Genomic DNA, 19,069 nt, shown 5'->3' with positions numbered 1-19,069 from the left:
ATCAATCATATATTCTGAGCTATAACAAAAAATCTGAAGTAGATTAAAGCTTAATCCCATCATTAAGCATCCACGAAAATCAAACAAATAGATAAGGTGTAAAATACCTAAATTAAATTGATGAGCGATGACGAAATTCAAGTCAGGAACTCCATCCACTAAATCAACAAATTTGAGTTAAATCGTTAGCAGAGGGAATGACAGTCAGACGTAAGGATGATTCCGTTGCAATGGTTCGCACTCCTGCAGCATACATACGTGTTTCTTTTAACTAAAACCTAATAAAGCCATTCTGAACCCCCTAAATTTAAATGTTAACCCAAAACAGCCCATCACTTTCTTTGTGGGCTTATATACCTTACGCATGCAATCCTTTCGTGCCCCAACTCATAACTCTTTTTTCAATTACTTTGATAAATATTACTTATCTATATTCTATACAAAAAAATAAATACATTTAACTGGTAAAAATTGGGGCAACCCGAAGACCTTATGGGTTGATCCAAAACGGACCTTATGTTTACAGGTTGTCCTTAGACTAATCCTTCTCAGGTTAGAGGCGAAATTGGGGAATATTAATGCCATTGTCATTCTGGCTAACTGTAACGCCGTGAGCACTCATTCTCTTCAATGGCATCGCCGACTAGGGAGAAATACCGTCAAGTCAAAACGTATTATATACGACCTGATTCATATGTTGGAAACATATAAAATAAAGCACGAAAACGTATACCAAATTTACGTCGAAACGTAAAAATGCAAAGTTTAGAAGTTGAGGGTCGATGTAAAGCATATGGGCAAAAATTGTAAAGGAATGGTCAGTTTGTTATAACTCGTGTACTTAAAACCATGGAGTAAAAATCCCTCTCTCTCTCTCTAGTTTTGTTCTATCTCACTAAAAATCGATCTTAACATGCATGAACATGGGGCAAAAAAAATGGCTTTAGTTTCTTGCATTTGCATGTTTACAAGAACAATATCAAGGTGTTAACTGTAAACCTTTAATTAACTGGGATGTTTATGGGGCATGCACGTCATAAAACACAATCTATTCATGATGTGATAAAACATGCTAATGATGATACTAATGATGAAGTTAACTAGCTACCTAGCTAAGACTAACTTGGTTCGATCCACGCATGAGGGTAGTGATACGTGGTCGAATAACGGTGCTTGTATATGTTTAAGTCTACATTTTTACTTGACTTTTAATCTCTAATAGCCTACTTTTAATTAGATTTGTGTTTTGCAGGTTTAACGAAGTTTAAGGTGCTTTTCGGGAGCTTTATGGGCCACCGGGACGAAAAACGGACAATCGGGACGTGTTACGGATCAAACGGGAGCAGAAAATGGAAAAACGAAGAATCGGAGCTGGAGAGGCTGTCCCCGTCGGCGACGAGGTCTAGAAAACCCCGTCGGGCAACTTCGCGCGTAACCGGTCAATAACCCGTCTGAGGAATTCCAGCAGCAATTGGGAGGCCGTCGCCGACGGGTCCCAAGCTGTCGGCGACGGGCCTCGGTTTGTGGAAACGCGGAAATGGTGATTTAGGTTGTTACAAACGATTCTTATTGGTTGGTTAGCCATTAATTCGGGAGTTACACATCTTTGGAGTTTGAAATCAAGTTCTTGGAGCCTAATATCAGGGGATTAACTACCAATCCACCTACCATCATCAATCTTGAACAGAATCAATCCGAATCACCATTGAATTCACTATCACCAACCATCCACACGCCCTAACCATTCATCCATCATACCTTCTACCATCATCTCTCACCAAAATCCTAACCATCCACCATTCATCCATAGTCAAGCTTCAAGATGACTCAATTCAAGTCTCAAGCATCCGTTGATCAAGTCTCGTTCACCATGAGCGGCTAATTTCTTGGAGGTTTCACTACTAGAATACTAGGCAGTTGCAACCAAAATTTGCGATCGGCAAGGAACGGTCGTAAAATTAGCGACCAAATTGCGACCGAAATAAAATTTGTCTCAAAATTAGCGACCACCAAAGATTCGGTTGCAAAACGGTTGCAAATTTTGCAACCGCCTTTTCCGGTCGCAAATAGGTCACAAATTTTATTATTTAATACTAAAGTGCAAATCATGGTCGCAAATTCGGTCGCAAAATTTGCAACCGTTTTTTTTCGGTCGCAAAAAAATAAATGAATAATAAAAACCAAAAGTCAGAAATATAATTCGGTTGCAAAATCGGTCGTAAATTTTACGACCGGCTTTTCGGTCGCAAAAATATATAAATATTAACAAAAGATAACAATAAATATATAATACGATCGCAAATCAGTCAAAAAATTTGCGACCAACTTTTTCGGTTGCAAGTTTTTTGTCCGGTTTTTTTACGCAAAAATGTGAAAAATTAAAAAAAAAATCATTTAAATGCCTAACAAAATTGTGTTTATTTAAGGTTACTGAGGGTCAATAAAATAAAAAGATGGAAATAAAGAGACTGTCGCTACTGGACACCGGTGCCCGACCGGCGCAAGTAGCCCACCTGCCCTAATCGGCTCCCGCCGACCACCGCTCGAGTTGCTGCACCTCCTTCGTGCCCCTGCTGGTTCTGACGACCACCACTGGAACCTGTTTTTTCAATTTTAGTTATTTCGCTCCCCGGTTTCAACCGTTTCAGTTAAAATTGTACATGGTATTCCTAACAAAATACTACCCTAATATTAACCCAAATATGTTCAATTATGGCTGCTTTCGCTCAATTGTCAACATTGAATTTTTAATTTGGGTCGGTGACCAGACTTTTTGGTCGGTTATATCTATTGATGGTTAATTAGGGTAGTAATGCTTAATTTAGGGTATTTGACGGTGAATGATGGTTCAACTAGGGCCAATGATGTTCATTGAGGGCAAGTTGTGATACTTGTTTATTAGGCTTAGATACGGTGAATTAGGTTAGTTAGGCTTTATCTGTAAAGCGGGAATGCAAGGTGTCAGTTAGTGTCATTCATGGCCAAATAGGGTTAATGATGGTTAAGCATGGTCATTAATGATAATCTAGGGTTAATGATGGTCAAGCACATTCATTATGGTCATTGATGATACCTTAGGGTATATTATAATCCATAGTAACCAATTAAGACATACTAAGGAATATCTTAGACCTAAACCACACAACCGGCAAGTGTACCGGTCAATGCAGTATAGCTAAAGTAAGTCCGAGTATCAACCCCACGAGACTCTAATTACATTAATTACTTTGTCTAGAACTAAATTGACACGACATTAATTAAAAGTTTTTTTTACGTTTGGGGGGAGGGGGTTTCTAACATATTTTTACTATACTTTTTTACTATACTTTTTATCCCACGAGAAGTTGTCCAACATATTTTTATTATATTTTTTTCTTTTTTTTTAATTTATTTATATTATTTATATTATATAATTTATATTGCTATCTTATACATAGAGATAGCGGGCTCGACCCATTCACGGAAAATAGCTGTAATTTCAATTCGGCCACTGGAGGCTCTCTCTGCCCAACTGGCTGGTTATTTCCTTATTACTCGTTTTTGCTCCATTTGCCCCAAGGACCTTGGCAAAACACAAAAGAATATAATATACACCAAAAACTAAAAAGAAAAAAATAAAAACTATACAAAAATTATACACTTTACACGAGACAAATATGTGTATTTTACCACACATCACATTTACATCAAATTATTGATTTATTTAATTTTATAGAATTTAATAATAGGAAATTGTCCCCGCTTGATATTTTCACCCAATTACTTTTTCCCCCCAAACCCAATTACTCTCCCCCCCCCCCTCCCCCAAAACTAGGGCTATCCATGGGCTCCCATCTCAAGACTTCACACACTTCACATTTTGCAAAGCTATACAACATTTTTCTTGAGTTTCTTACTAATTATTACTTGTTTGCTTCAATTATTTACTAAAGTATAATTTTCACGATTTGGAACCCTAGCATTTGTACAAGCGGCTCCCGTCTCGACTTGTACCAGTGCTTCTCAGACCATCGAACCTGGACTATCGTTTGTCTTCTGGCCAAAAATTAGGTACACCGTTGTTCATTTACTTTGTTTGTTTGGAATTCCCACTAGTTGTAGCTTGTTTACTTCAATTTTTCATAAGGTATATAAAACAGAGCTGCTACTTCAGTATTTCCTAAGTTGTTGTGATGTCTCAAATTTTAGTTTAATTCTAGGAAAATATTGATTGGTTTAGTAGTTTATGAAGAAAGAATTGTTAATCATACTTTTGATTTTGAACTTGGTTGAAATTAGTAATGTCCCCCAACAACCTTTAACCTTCTGTTTTAGTTTGTTTATTATCATTTGTGGACATTTAATATTGTAGGTTGCTGCAGATTTTAAGCGAAAAGTATTTAGTAATTATTATTTTTCATAATATTATAGTTTTGTTTTTTAATTTGATTTAGTAGCTCCATGTAAGCAAAGCACATGTATTTGTTGCGATAGAATACTTTTTTTAAGTACCGATACTAATCTAGTGAATTGGCTACAGTTAATTCCATCAAAGTCCACTGGCTACCCATCTTGTTTTTAATATTAATAATCAGGTGAGGATGTATGATATACTAAACTAATGAATAATTGTTAATTATGAGTCTAAATAAATTATATTTGAGCTTTTATATTTAAGTGTGAATATAAGTACATGTTTATTAATTTTTTTTTAGATACAAAAACTGAATGGGGTTATTGAAGATTTGGTGAAAGAAAAGGAAGAAGATAAACAAAGGTTAAATGGAGTTATTGACGAGTTGACCAAGGAAAAGGAAGATAAACAAAAATTGAACGCGGTCATTGAGGATTTAGTGAAAGAAAAAGAGGCGATGCATGATAGGATGACGAGCTTTGAATCACTGTTACAACTTGTCTCTCGAAACATCCTACCACCGAGTTAGCTCTAGTTATTTTTATTCAAATGTTTTGGATCTATTATATTTGGATAATTAGGATATTTGACTTATTTTATAACTTTAACTTGATGTTTTGTTTGATCCGAATGTGGGTATTTTAGATGAATTGAAATTGCTAAGTTTGAAAAATATTAGCAGGTTAAAAATACAAAAAAAAAAAACAGAGATTTATTTTTAATTTTTTTTAATGCAAAAAAACCAGTCGCAAGACGGTTGCAAAAAAACCAGTCGCAAGACGGTTGCAAAAGGCGCTGTCGCAAGCCGGTCGCAAAAAAACAGTTGCAAATCGGTCGCAAACTAGCAGTTGCAAATCGGTCGCAATAGCTGCGACAGCAATCCCGATTGTAAATAGCGGTCGCAAATTTGCACCGGTCGCAAATTCCGTCGCAAATTCAGTTAGCGACGAGGTCAATTTCGATCGCATTTCCGGTCGTAAACCGGTCACAAAACGCGTTTTGCGACGGATTTGCGACTGAAAACGCAGTCGCAATTGGTCAGTTTTCTAGTAGTGTTTCACCCTGGTGTAGGTTATTGTAAGTCTAGGGTTTGAACAATGTTATTAGTTTGATTTTGTGACAACTTGAGTTGTATTTGAATTGATTGATAATTGTCTTGCATTTGAACTATACTTGTGAATTGTCGAATGAGTTATGAAGTTTGACTTTGCGAAACAAGTTTGTGCAATTATGCCTTGTCATTCAAAAGGTTTTACTTGTCCGAAGTAACGAAGTGCATTGTGGTCCGTGATATGCGTTGATAGAAATTGGCACCTAAGCTTTGATGATAGAAATCTGTTAATAACATATTCAAGTGAATCAAATTTAAAACGTGTAAGAACCCTAGGATTGCAATTACCGAACCGGGTGTGAGCCTTGTTTTCTTTATCTTGTTTAAACCTTTAATTACATTCTTGCCATTGTTAATCATTAGTGGTGATCAATCCAATTACTTTAGTAATATTAATTCACATCTTTTCAATCAAACAAAAAAATACAAAAACAAGTTAGCAAGCTTCATAATTGTGACACCTTTTAAGAATTCATCCAAATCCATTCGTAAACCACATACTCTTGGTGGTTTGACCCCTTGCTACCACTAGCTAATTGTTAAGGGTAATTAGAGTTATAAATATTATCTTTGACCGGAGCGCGACACTCCGATCAGGTAGACATACACTTTAGTTCCAAATAAATCCTGAAAACAGTGTTGGAAGTTTCTACCATTGAATGTGTGAAACCTACATGTTTCAAGAGAATAGAACAGTATATTCCCACTCCCGGAATGTGATCGTGGAAAGTAGATCTTGTTCTCCATTTCTGGCATTTTAGCTTCCATGTAGAGCAGTGGCGGAACCAGAAACTTTTAACCGGAGGGTCAACATAATACATATAGACACATAGGGTAGGACTCCTACAAAGTCCAAAACTCCTAAAAAATGTAAAAAGTAATAAAATACTACAATGTCACTCATAAAACACACATAAAACCCACATATAACAGCATGAAGATTATTAAAACACCATGTCTATAAGTTTTATTTTGTTTTTTTATGGTAAACTTCTAATTATCAAATGGTTGATATTATTGTGTTTTATATTAATGATCATGCTATGTTTTACATTCATATTTTTATGATTGTGTGTTTGAAGTTTTTATGTATTGTTAGGGTTCTAATACAGTATTTTAGTAATATTCATTCTTTATTTGTGTTTTTTGAGTATGTTTTATAACTTTTTACACTTTTTTTAAGAGATTTGGAATTTGTAGTCGAATTTTACCCTGGAGGCCTACCCTGGACACATATGTTGGTGTATAATAATTATCATTTTAGTGAGGTAAAAGATTAGAAGAAAAAGAAAAGAAAAAGTGATAAATATCTAATCTTCACTTAAAGTTAACAAAATTAATAGAAAGGGTCATTCTAGTAATATAAAATGAAAGACTTCGGTTTTATTGTTATATTAATCTAAAAAACAATTAAAACATTTGTAGAGAGAGAAAGCATCATACAGTGACATTGAGTGTCAAATAATGTTTGACTCTTTTAATGATTTGGTTAAATGACAAAAACACCCCTATGTACATTATCTTCTCCACAACACAAATTTTTCACTCTCCTCTGCAAGGTTGCGTCGGAAAAATTATTCTGATGACTACTCTTTTAACACTATTCTTCTTTTTCGTTGCAATTACCAATAAACTAACAATCTTGGGGGGTCATAATACAAAAGCTCATCGGATGAAGGATCAGAACATGCATGGACGTCCGGCGGCCAGAGGGTCAGCGGACCCTCCTGACCCCCTAGTTCCGCCCCTGATGTAGAGACACATAACACCACAAATGTAAATCATATGTCGTCCTAAACCATCTATTTTCTCCCATTCTTGTGTAGAATCAATCAACTTCGAAACCTCAAAAAATTTGCCAAGCTCATCCACCATCACTAGTACAAGATGATGCTCGTCACAATTACTAGAAAATATTGTGCAGATCTTTCTCTTCGGGCTTTGGCTACAATTCCATCCCATACGGGGCGTTCTTCTATTTTCTTGAAAGCATCAAGTGCTCTCTTGTTCAAGGCATAAATATCTTGGCCATAGAATGTTGAAAAAAGAAAGGAATGTAGAGGGGTAACACCAAAATCCATATGGAACATACACCAAGATGGCTCCCGGTTTATAAAGTAGATGAAAATTTGCGCCGACAATGATGCTGATAATCCAACCACAATACAGTCAGGGGAAGTTAGTGGTGCGGAGAAATATACGCTATCAAAATAAAAAGTCATTTTTGGAACCTCACGGATATCGTTTATGAATGGATTAAAGAACAAATGTAAGACCCTAACACGGTTTAACCATAAAGATGCAACGAAAATACGAGCCTTAAAACTTCTTTTTTTATAACTGTTCTAACATACTTGAAAATCGTTTAAAACAATTTCTTTAAAATAAGTACATCATTCATCCTTAATTAATGTAACCATTATAACATATGAATACACACTACGTGACCATTTCTCCTTACAATCCACGATCTTCAACTCGATCCTCGTTCGCTTGTCCCTCATGATGATAATGATGATCCGAAAGACCTGTGGTCACCATATTTAACCAACACATTAGTAAATGGTGACATCATAAATAATTTAATGAATATATAAACAATTAATAACCACATAGCAATCTATCTATGTATAATAGTCCATTATGATGTTCTTCCGAATTCGTTCTTTACACCGACCACCAATCTCTAAGAGCCCAACACTTACATACCTGCACCTTCATTTCATTCTTAAAAACAACTGAGTTAGTATCGTCAATACTCGTATATATTAACACCATACATACCTTCATACGAGTCTCACTCACTCATTCTCATTCTGAAACATTTCCTTTATTAACATGCATACATCTTATCTAACTCAACTCCTTAAATATAATAATCCTACTTCATACATGCATACCTCCCTATCCAAACTCTTACATACAACCTACATGCTTACATATTCGTTCTAACAATCTTAACCACAAACATCTACACATATATAAGTCTCATACACACTAGTCTCCGTACATACTCATTTCTATTCATGTTTACCTATGGTTTTCATTTACTAACATCCAATTAAATCCATACATACAAGGCTTACATACTTATTTTATTCCCACAAGTACTTGCATACACGCTCCCTTTTTACCAACACTGCATAAACACTATTTATCGTTATTTTTTTATGATTTGGTGTTTTCAAATGTGAGGGATTAGAGAGAGAGAAAAAAATTGCGACATTTTTTGAGGTAATTTTATGATTGGTAGTTATTTTCTTATTTAAAACAACTTAAATGACACATTTGCCCCCAGTCAATTAAATTAGCCTATTTTAAAGACACGTATATTACCAAAATGCCACCAAAATGATCTCAACCATTAAGCACACTCATCTGACGCTTCCTACACATTCTAGGAAAAACACACTTTTCGTAGGATCCCCACTATATACATATATATATACACACATATATAAACTATATTATAAAGCATTTCATAAGGATACCAACCAAATTTACGTAATTACAATATTTTATACTTATGGTACAACAACTTAATGATGTTAGTAAGGGGGCGAAATGGTCTTTCTACATTAATATTAAAAAAATAAAAAAATAAATTAAATGAGAATATAATCACAATTAATTATAATAACTATACTACCCTCATTCACTTCTCATTCAAGACTGTAGTTGAAGGAGTAACATCCCATTGAAGACATAACTGAAGAGTCGGTAATTGAAAGTAGGCGATTTATAGGGTTCCTTCATTGCTAATCAGTTGTGGAGTTCAAATTGAAATCCTTATCTTTCTTCAATCGAAACGTATAAGATTTCTTTAAATTGAAAACCCATCGCCAGTCTTTCATAAATTGATTCATCTTTATGTATCATACATGATTTGAATTCAAGATTATCGAATTCGTTCGTTTCAAGCTTACTCGATGATCTAAGTTTTGAATAACTTTTAGTTCTGTTCGGTTTTATGTATTGAAATAGTAACGTTCTTTCATTTGGTTTTTATTTTTGTCTCATTGTTGTTGAGAATCAGAGGCGTTATCTTAGGTTTTGAGTATGAATAGAAGTTGTTTTTGTGAGATTTTGGTGGTTCTAGCAAGGGGTCACACGGATCACACACACACCAAGAACTGCAATAGGTATATCGTTTTCTGTTTCTTAACAATCTTCTTGATGATTGATTTGTAAACTGTTGATGTTTTTTTCATATTTTGTCAGAAAGGTGGGAGCTATTATCGACACATGGAATATGAATATGAATATTGAAAGTTTTTCCGTCGAATGAACTCGCCACGAGTCGTGATCGACAATGAATCCGGAAAAAATGCTACCATAATCCAGGTATACACCAAGTTCAATTTCATCATCTTTTAGGGCATATAGCAGAACCCGCTTAAAGGGATGCCTACCAGGTTTTTGTGTTAACGCATCAAAGAAAACGAGTCAATGAAAATTGTAAAAATTGGTTCTATGATTTAATGTTTTTGTTGAAACAGGTGGATAGTACTAATAAACATCACATTCTTTTTGAAGTTATGCAAGTGCTAACTGCTAACAAACATGGTATTCTTTATATAACTTGATTTTGAAATTATTTAAAGTTAAATTGTTAATTGATGTTGTTGTGTTTGGATGGTATTCAATGGCACTGATCCAGAAGGGAATAAAATCACCTACGAAGAAATTTTGGATTACATTTGAAAGGCAAAAAAATTATGGTTCTCATACCGGAGTTTACTACCCCCAAGATCAACCTCAAATGGTATGCTTGGTATTGATCAAAACGGGTTGGGTTGGGTTTGGTTAACCTGAAGCGTTGTTAGTCCAAAATTCTTAATAATTAACATAGGATTCGTGTATAAAAGGATTGTAAAGGTTATGTTATTTTAATGGAATCTTATGTCTTTAAATAAAAAAATATGGATCCTATTTCTTGATTACATCATACTCTTTTCAATTGGTTTTTATGCTTCCACTGTTGTAGTAAATGCCATGTTTACAAGGAAATGCAGGTTTACATATTTATGCATGGTCCTTATACATGAGTTTACTACACCCAAGATCAACCAAACAGCTCTTGGCCTTGATAGGAATCAACTATTATAGCTCAGTTCATTTACATAATGATATTTTATTATTAATAGCATTAGCTTTTTCGATTTAACTGCTATGTAGAAAAGACATTGATCTTTGTTGTTTAAATATAATTATTAGTCAAACAAGATAAGAATTTGGAAGCAGCTGAACATCTAATTTTGTGTTTACTTTCGATGACAAGATCTTGCTAATGGTAATGTTGAATAAAATCCAATCCTAAGACAAACATCAGTATGAGGATCTTTGTAAAAAAAATATCACTTTTTACTTCTTTATGCCAAACTTGACCCAAAATACAAGGGGAAGAGACTTTGAAATCCTCCAGATATTTTTAGATAATGTTTGGCTTCATAATTTTAGCAACCAGACCTAGATCCCATTCCGAATCAGTTTTAGCTCCTGGATCGTCAGGTCTTTGGTTGATTTGGTTCTTGGGTCTCCGCGCATCATAGTCATATATATTGGTAAAATAATGTTAAATGTAAAGTTTTTTAAATATAAAGAGTTAAAAACAAAGAACTGATATCATGTTACAAACCGAACTCAAGTTAGACATTTAAAACGTGTGAAGCTTAAACTTTGCTAAACTCATTCACCCCTATAATACCGGCTTTTAGTTTCACAAAGAACTCATTTACACCATTAGTAGAGGCTTTTTATTTCACAAAGATGAATGCATGCGAGGTTAATGAGTTCAAAAAGAGGTTCATTTCTTAATAATGTTGAACCTTTAAAATTTCTAATGTTTGTAGATCCATAAAACAACACCGTCGACCCCATTCAACGTCAAACTTACAAATTTGAAGATTATGGACCAATTAAACTATCACAAAATCTATTCATTTCGATAAAACAATCCGTAAATACATCCCTATTTAAATTATAACTTATTTATAATACTTTAAATCATAATTTAAATTTACTTTCACTATTAACTAAACTAGGTTTAAAGAAGTTCCCCGCGTTGCGGCGAATTTCTTTTGTTATTTAGTCTGTGTTTACATGTGTTTTGAAATCACTACGAGCGTGTTGCGAAAGAACTGCTGACAAGAATAAAAAGAAATTGTAGAAAAAAACACTAAAAGATAACCGAAAGAAAATCAACCAAAAAAGTTGTATGGTAACGATGTTGTTCGTATGAAACCCGTGGTCAGAGATGAGCAAATTGTTCCGGGTACTGGTACCAAATTTACCGAACTGAAAGATCTTAAGTACCAATTCGGTACCGACTTTTGGCGTTCCTGGTACCGGTTCACTACCGTTTTTTACCTTCATGTACCGGTACCGTAACCGGTATTTTCCGTATCAGTACCGTTTCTGTATCGGTTGGCACCGAGCTCATCCCTACCCCTGAAACTAAAAATGAAAAAATTAAAAGTTGAAGAAAATCAAGAAAAAAAAGTGTACGATACCGCTGTTCGTACGGTGACCGTGATCAGGGATGAGCAAATGGTACCGGGTAGCCGCACTGAATTTCCCGAACCAAAAGATTTCCAATATCAATTCGGCACCAACTTTTGGCCTTTTCTGTATTAGTGCCGGTTTTTACCTTCATGTACTGATATCGAACAGGACCGTACCGATATTTTCGATACCAAGTACTGGTTCGATACCGGTTGACACCAAGCTTATCCCAACCTCTGATATTAAAAAAATGATTAAAGTTAAAAGGTAAAGAAAATAACTATTATTATAATATTAAAATAAAAAAAAGTATTAAAAAACTATATATTATTATAATATTAAAATCACTATTCATTTCAATTCCTTTATTAATATATAGAAATATAGAAATATATAGAAATATAGAAATACTATCTAAATTAACTATTATCTTATTTAAATACTTAATTATATAATTACTAAGTATTTATATAATAATAATAATACCCAAATATAATCGATATTTAAGGCATGTCGGGATAGATTCTGATATCCAAATTGGTGATACCCGCTGCATCGCGCGGGCTAACCCACTAGTATATATATAGGAAGGTTCAAATGAAAACCACTAGTTAACGCGAAAACTCGAAAACTAACTAAAAAGGCCTAAAAAACATACCAAATTTTTTTTTCATACCAATTTTCGCTATTTTAGGTATTTAAAAAAAACTTTTTTTCAAAAAAAAAATTTGTAGTGCACATGTGTAAATAGTACACATGTGTATTATTACACATGTGTACTACAATTTTTTTTTTTTTTGAAAAAAATTTTTTTTTATATACAAAAATTGTAAAAAAAAATGGTGTGTTTTTTAGGCTTTTTTAGTTAGTTTTTGAGTTTTCGCGTTAAAGTGGTTTTCATTTGAACCCTCCCCTAGGGTTTCTACACATTTTAGATTCAATTCAATTGCAAATACGACTAACGAATTTAGTGTCGCGTGGCTTAGGTGCCAAGAACTATCAACGTCGTAGCCGACGGACCGCAATGCACTTCGTTACCAAGAACATGTAAATTCTAACCTAGAAAAAGCATAATTGCACATAAACATTTCGTAAAGTCAAATTTAATCTTCACTCGACAATTCAGGAATACGATACAAATGCAAGACAATTATCATAAGTTTCAAACGTTCAAATGCAATTTGTCACAAATCAAAACTCAAACAATGTTTAACCCTAGAAACTTATAAAAACCTACACCGGGGTGAAACTCGAAGAGACTAGCCGCTCATGGTGAACGGAACACGATCACCAGATGATTGAGACTTGAGCATGAACATATTGAAGCTTTGAAAGTTGAAATGGATGATGATTAGGATTTGTGGTTGGTGGTGGTGATGATAGATGGATTGGTGAAATGATAGATATGATTGGGGATTAGGGTTAGGATGAATCAATGGATGATGATTGTGGAAGATGGTGATGATTGGGATGGATTATGATTAAGGTTGAGGATGGTTCTTGGCTCCAAGATGTGTTCTCTATTAAAAAAATTATGTAACTCCCTTTTCAAGACCCAAAAAATGGCTATATAACTCGTTCATCACATTCAAACCAACAAATCAGCGTCATACACACAGAAGAGGCGTCAGCGACGCCCTAGGAGGGTGTCGGCGACGGCCTGTGGTTCGTCAAAATGCTCCTGACGGCCTAAAAAGCTATCTACAAACAAATCCACCCGACGGGGTTTTCTTGAGGGCGTCGCCGACTAGCAAGTAGGGCGTCGGCGACTACCTCTCTGAAACCTGTTTCTCTGATTTCTTTGTTTCGCATTCCCGGTTGATCCCGTTCGCTCCCCGATGCTCCGTAAAGCTCCCGAATAGCTCCTTAAACTCCGTTAGACGTACAAAACACAATTCCAATCAAAAGTAGGCTATTCGAAAATAAAAGTTATGTAAAAACATAAAGTTAAACATACTAGAACACCGGTTTTCGACCACGTGTCACTTACTCACAAAGATTTTTTTTGGTAAATTATAGATAGGGAAATTGCTTAGGCCAACGCACCAAGTTTAACAAATTTTATTTATAAATTGCTATATAGTTGTTGAATTTTATGTTAATATTAAATACTATTTACCACGTATTAAAATATATAAGAAATTAAAGGTTAAAAATTACAAAGAGACAAAAATAAAATTATATGTAAATCATTTAACATTATATAGTTATATTGGTTTGAAAATAAATTTGTATTATAATGAGATGTTATTGCTCTTATTATCCAATTATGATAGTATAATAAAAAATATTATAAATTAAAAAAAAGCTATAATAATATTTAAAAATTAAGTTATAATAATAAAATATTAAAGATTAAAAAAAGTTTTAATAATATTTAAAAATTAGGTTACTATTCATGGGCAATTTGTATTAATATATAAAAAATGAGATATTATTATAACAATTAAAACAAACATTTAAAAATATTAATTACTATTCATGAAAACTTTCAATTAATATGTATTATATATATATATATAATATAAAACATTACACTATATTATTAGAATAAATTAAATGATAAACGACGTAATATATAAACTATCATATCATAGCTATAGGAGAAAACAAAATATATTAATTATAATAACAAAATATTAAAAAAACTATATGCTACTATTATCCAAGTATGATATGATAATAAAAAATATTAAAGATTAAAAAAACTATAATAATATTTAAAATTAGGTTATAATAATAAAATATTAAATATTAAAAAAAGTTATAATGGTATTAAAAAATTAGGTTATTATTCATGGACAGTTTGTATTAATATATATAAAAAATGAGATATTATTATAACAATTAAAACAAACACTTAAAAGTATTAATTACTATTCATGAAAACTTTCAATTAATATGTATTATATATATAGTATAAAACATTAAACCATATTATTAGAATAAATAAAATGATAAACGACGTAATATATAAACTCTCATATCTAACTGGAGTCTCCCCCCTTGTCGGGCTCAAGGACAAGGGCTTTGTCGTAGGGCAAGCGGTGCTCAAGGCAGAGGTGAGCAAAGTAGCAAAACATGAGAAAGCATGCCTGGAGAATCAACATGTGTTTGTCCCGTTTGTGTTTGATACCTTTGGTGGTCTCGCTCATGACGTTGTGCGACTTTTGAATCGGGTTCAAAAAGTCGTTAATAGTAATTCTTCGTCGCTAAAGGTTTCAAACTTTTGTATTCAGTAGAATTGGTTTTTCTATTCAAAAAGGGGTGGCAGCGCAACTTATTGCCCGACTACCTGCCATTGCTTTGTAAAAAAAAATATAAAATTTAAATAAAAGTTTTGAGGATTGTTTATTAAGGTTCATAGTCATACACCCAAAGTTAGGTTATAATAATAAAATATTAAAGATTAGAAAAACTTATAATAATACTAAAAAATTTAGATTACTATTCATGGGCACTTTGTATTAATATATATAGCGAGATTCTAACGCCCTTCACGATGGGTGCCATTATCGTACCAAACCGTATCGAAACCGACTGAACATCATCTATATTGGTATCTGTATTTATTTTTATTGATTTTGCTTTCGATAAACTAACACTGTATCACTATCATACCATACCGTACAAACCGCACATCGGTACTTGTATGCATTCTTTTTACGGTTTTCTGTTTAGTAGCGGATATCGTGCCCCTACCGTAGTGAACTAAGTGAACAACATTGGTTTGGGCAACACTATTTTTTTTCATTTTTCTTTTGATAAACTGACATCATATCGCTACCATACCAAACAACATGCATGCCAGTACTTGTATTCATTTTTGTGGTATCCGGATTTAAAAAAAACATTAATACAACTATGTCTGCAACAATGAATCTAAACTGATTGATCCATCAATGTCAGTACCGATGTTCGTCTTTATTGTTTTTTTACTAATGTAAATCACGTGTTGATTTCTGTACAGAGTGTATGTATCGTTTTGGTATTGTAACGAACCGAATCGATACAATACCCGTGATAACGCATCGTCACAACACACGGCCAAATAACTTGGAATGTTAAAAAATAAATAAGCATAGATATGAATAATATATTTTAAAAGGTTAATGAACGCAAGATATTACAAAATAATAAAATGAATAATAAATAATAAAAGTTAAAAATACAAATACTTAAATATTAGCAACTATTATTTATCACTAAAAAATAAATTATATAATAAAATTTATTACTACAAATAATAAAAAAAAATTGCAAAGTACTATTCATTAAGAGTTTATTTTTATATGCATAATAATATAATATTTTTGTGGTTTCCGGATTTAAAAAAATATTTATACAACTCTGTCTTAAACAATAAACGAATATGGTACAAGTATCGTGATAATCTAAGCCATTGATCCATCGGTGTCTGTACCGATGTTCGTCTTTATCGTTTTCGACTAATGTAAATCACATGTTGATTTCTATATAGAGTGCATGTATCGTATCAATATTGTAATGAACCAAATCGATACAATGTCCGCGGTAACGCATCGTCACAACACACAACCAAATAATTTGGAATGTTAAAAAATAAATAAGCATAGATATGGTTTTATATATTTTAGAAAGTTAGTGAACGTTATTTATTACTAAAAAACAAATTGAATAATAAAAGTTAAAAAACAAATATTTAAATATTATCAACTATTATTTATCACTAAAAAACAAATTATATAATAAAATTTATTACTACAAATAATAAAAATTGTAAAGTATTATTCATGTAGAGTTTATACTAAAAAACAAATTATATAATAAAATTTGTTACTACAAATAAAAAACAAATAATAAAAATTTGTAAAGAACTATTCATCAAGATTTTTTTCAACTAAAAAACGAATTATACAATCAAATTTATTACTACAAATAAAAACAAATAATAAATATTTGTAAAGTACTATTCATTAAGAGTTTATTTTTATATGTATAATATATATATATATAATTATAAATATAATAATATTTTATAAAACTATTTATCACGTATTAAAATATATCAGAAATTAAAGGTTATAAATTACAAGGAGACAAAAATAAAGTTATATGTAAATCGTTCAACATTATATAGATAAAAGATATATGCCTTCTCGTCAATAAGTAGGGTACATGTACAGAGGCAACCGTGGCTTAGCAGTTGCCATAAGTGGTTTAGCCATGCAAATGTCATCATGATTCTCAAAAAATTTAATGGACCCCTCATTATCCGGCGCCTCCCAAATGTAACCCTGGACCATCCTCGCTAACAACATTGTAGTCATGATTGTGCCTGATGTTATTCCTGGACACCCATGTTTCCCAGTGCGAAATGAGATCAACCTCAGGTCGTTATCAGAAAGAACCACTTGTTTTCCTTCCACATGTAGGTAACAGGATTAACAAAAATTTATTGAAATTAGAAACCATAAAAATGCATACATGTACCGTTACTAATGTTGTTTAGCCAGTCTTGGTCGGTTTAGTACGATAGCGACACAATATCTATTTTTAATAAGTTTTATGTCGTAATGTTGAAAAAAATACACACGCTTAGGTAAATTTTAAAGAAAGATTGATGTACACAACTTATTAGAAAAAATCAAACTATATTATGAGTAAAATATTATTATAAAAAATCAAAATAACCACTCATAAAAATCAAATTATATGATAAATGAAATATTATTATAAAAATTAAAACAAATACTTAAAAATATTAATTACTATTCATGAAAACTTTCAATTAATATATATATAATATATATATATATATAATATTAAACATTACACTATATTATTAGAATAAATAAAATGATAAACGACATAATATATAAAATATCATATCTTAACTATAAGAGGGGAAAATAAATTAAGTATAATAACAAAATATTAAAAAAAATATATGTTACTATTATCCAAGTATGATATTATAATAAAAATAATAAAGATTAAAAAAAGCTATAATAATATTTAAAAATTAGGTTATAATAATAAAATATCAAAGCTTAAAAAAAGTTATAATAATATTAAAAAATTAGGTTGCTATTCATGGGCACTTTGTATTATTAATATATATAAAAAATGAAATATTATTATAAAAATTAAAACAAATACTGAAAAATATTAATTACTATTCATGAAAACTTTCAATTAATATGTATAATATATATATATATATATATATATATATATATATATATATATATATAAAACATTACACTATATTATTAGAATAAATAAAATGATAAACGACGTAATATATAAACTATCATATCTTAGCTATAAGAGAAAACAAAATAAATTAATTATAAAAACAAAATATTAAAAAAACTATATGTTACAATTATCCAAGTAAGATATTATAATAAAAAATATTTAAAGTTTAGGTTATAATAGTAAAATATTAAAGGTTAAAAAAGTTATAATAATATTATAAAATTAGGTTACTATTAATATATATAATAAATATTATAATATTTTCTATTATTTATATATAAATAACTTTGTCATATGTTACTGTTCATGATGAGTTGCTATTAATATGTATAATAATAAATATTATAATATTTTATAGAACTATTTACCACGTATTAAAATATATCAGAAATTAAAGGTTATAAATTACAAAGAGACAAAAATAAAGTTATATGTAAATCGTTCAGCATTATATAGTTATATTGTTTGGAAGATAAATTTGTGTTGTAATGAAATGCTATTGCTCTTATTTATGATAATTGATAGTACATTTAAGATAAAAGAGATATGCCTTCTCGTCAATAAGTAGGGTACATGTACAGAGGCAACCGTGGCTTAACAGTTGCCATAAGTGGTTTAGCCATGCAAATGTCATCATGATTCTCAAAAAATTTAATGGACCCCTCATTATCCGGCGCCTCCCAAATGTAACCCTGGACCATCCTCGCTAACAACATTGTAGTCATGATTGTGCCTGATGTTATTCCTGGACACCCATGTTTCCCAGTGCGAAATGAGATCAACCTCAGGTCGTTATCAGAAAGAACCACTTGTTTTCC

Source organism: Helianthus annuus, chromosome 14, assembly GCF_002127325.2.
Source record: "Helianthus annuus cultivar XRQ/B chromosome 14, HanXRQr2.0-SUNRISE, whole genome shotgun sequence".
Taxonomy (NCBI): domain Eukaryota; kingdom Viridiplantae; phylum Streptophyta; class Magnoliopsida; order Asterales; family Asteraceae; genus Helianthus; species Helianthus annuus.
This window is presented reverse-complemented; position numbering follows the sequence as displayed.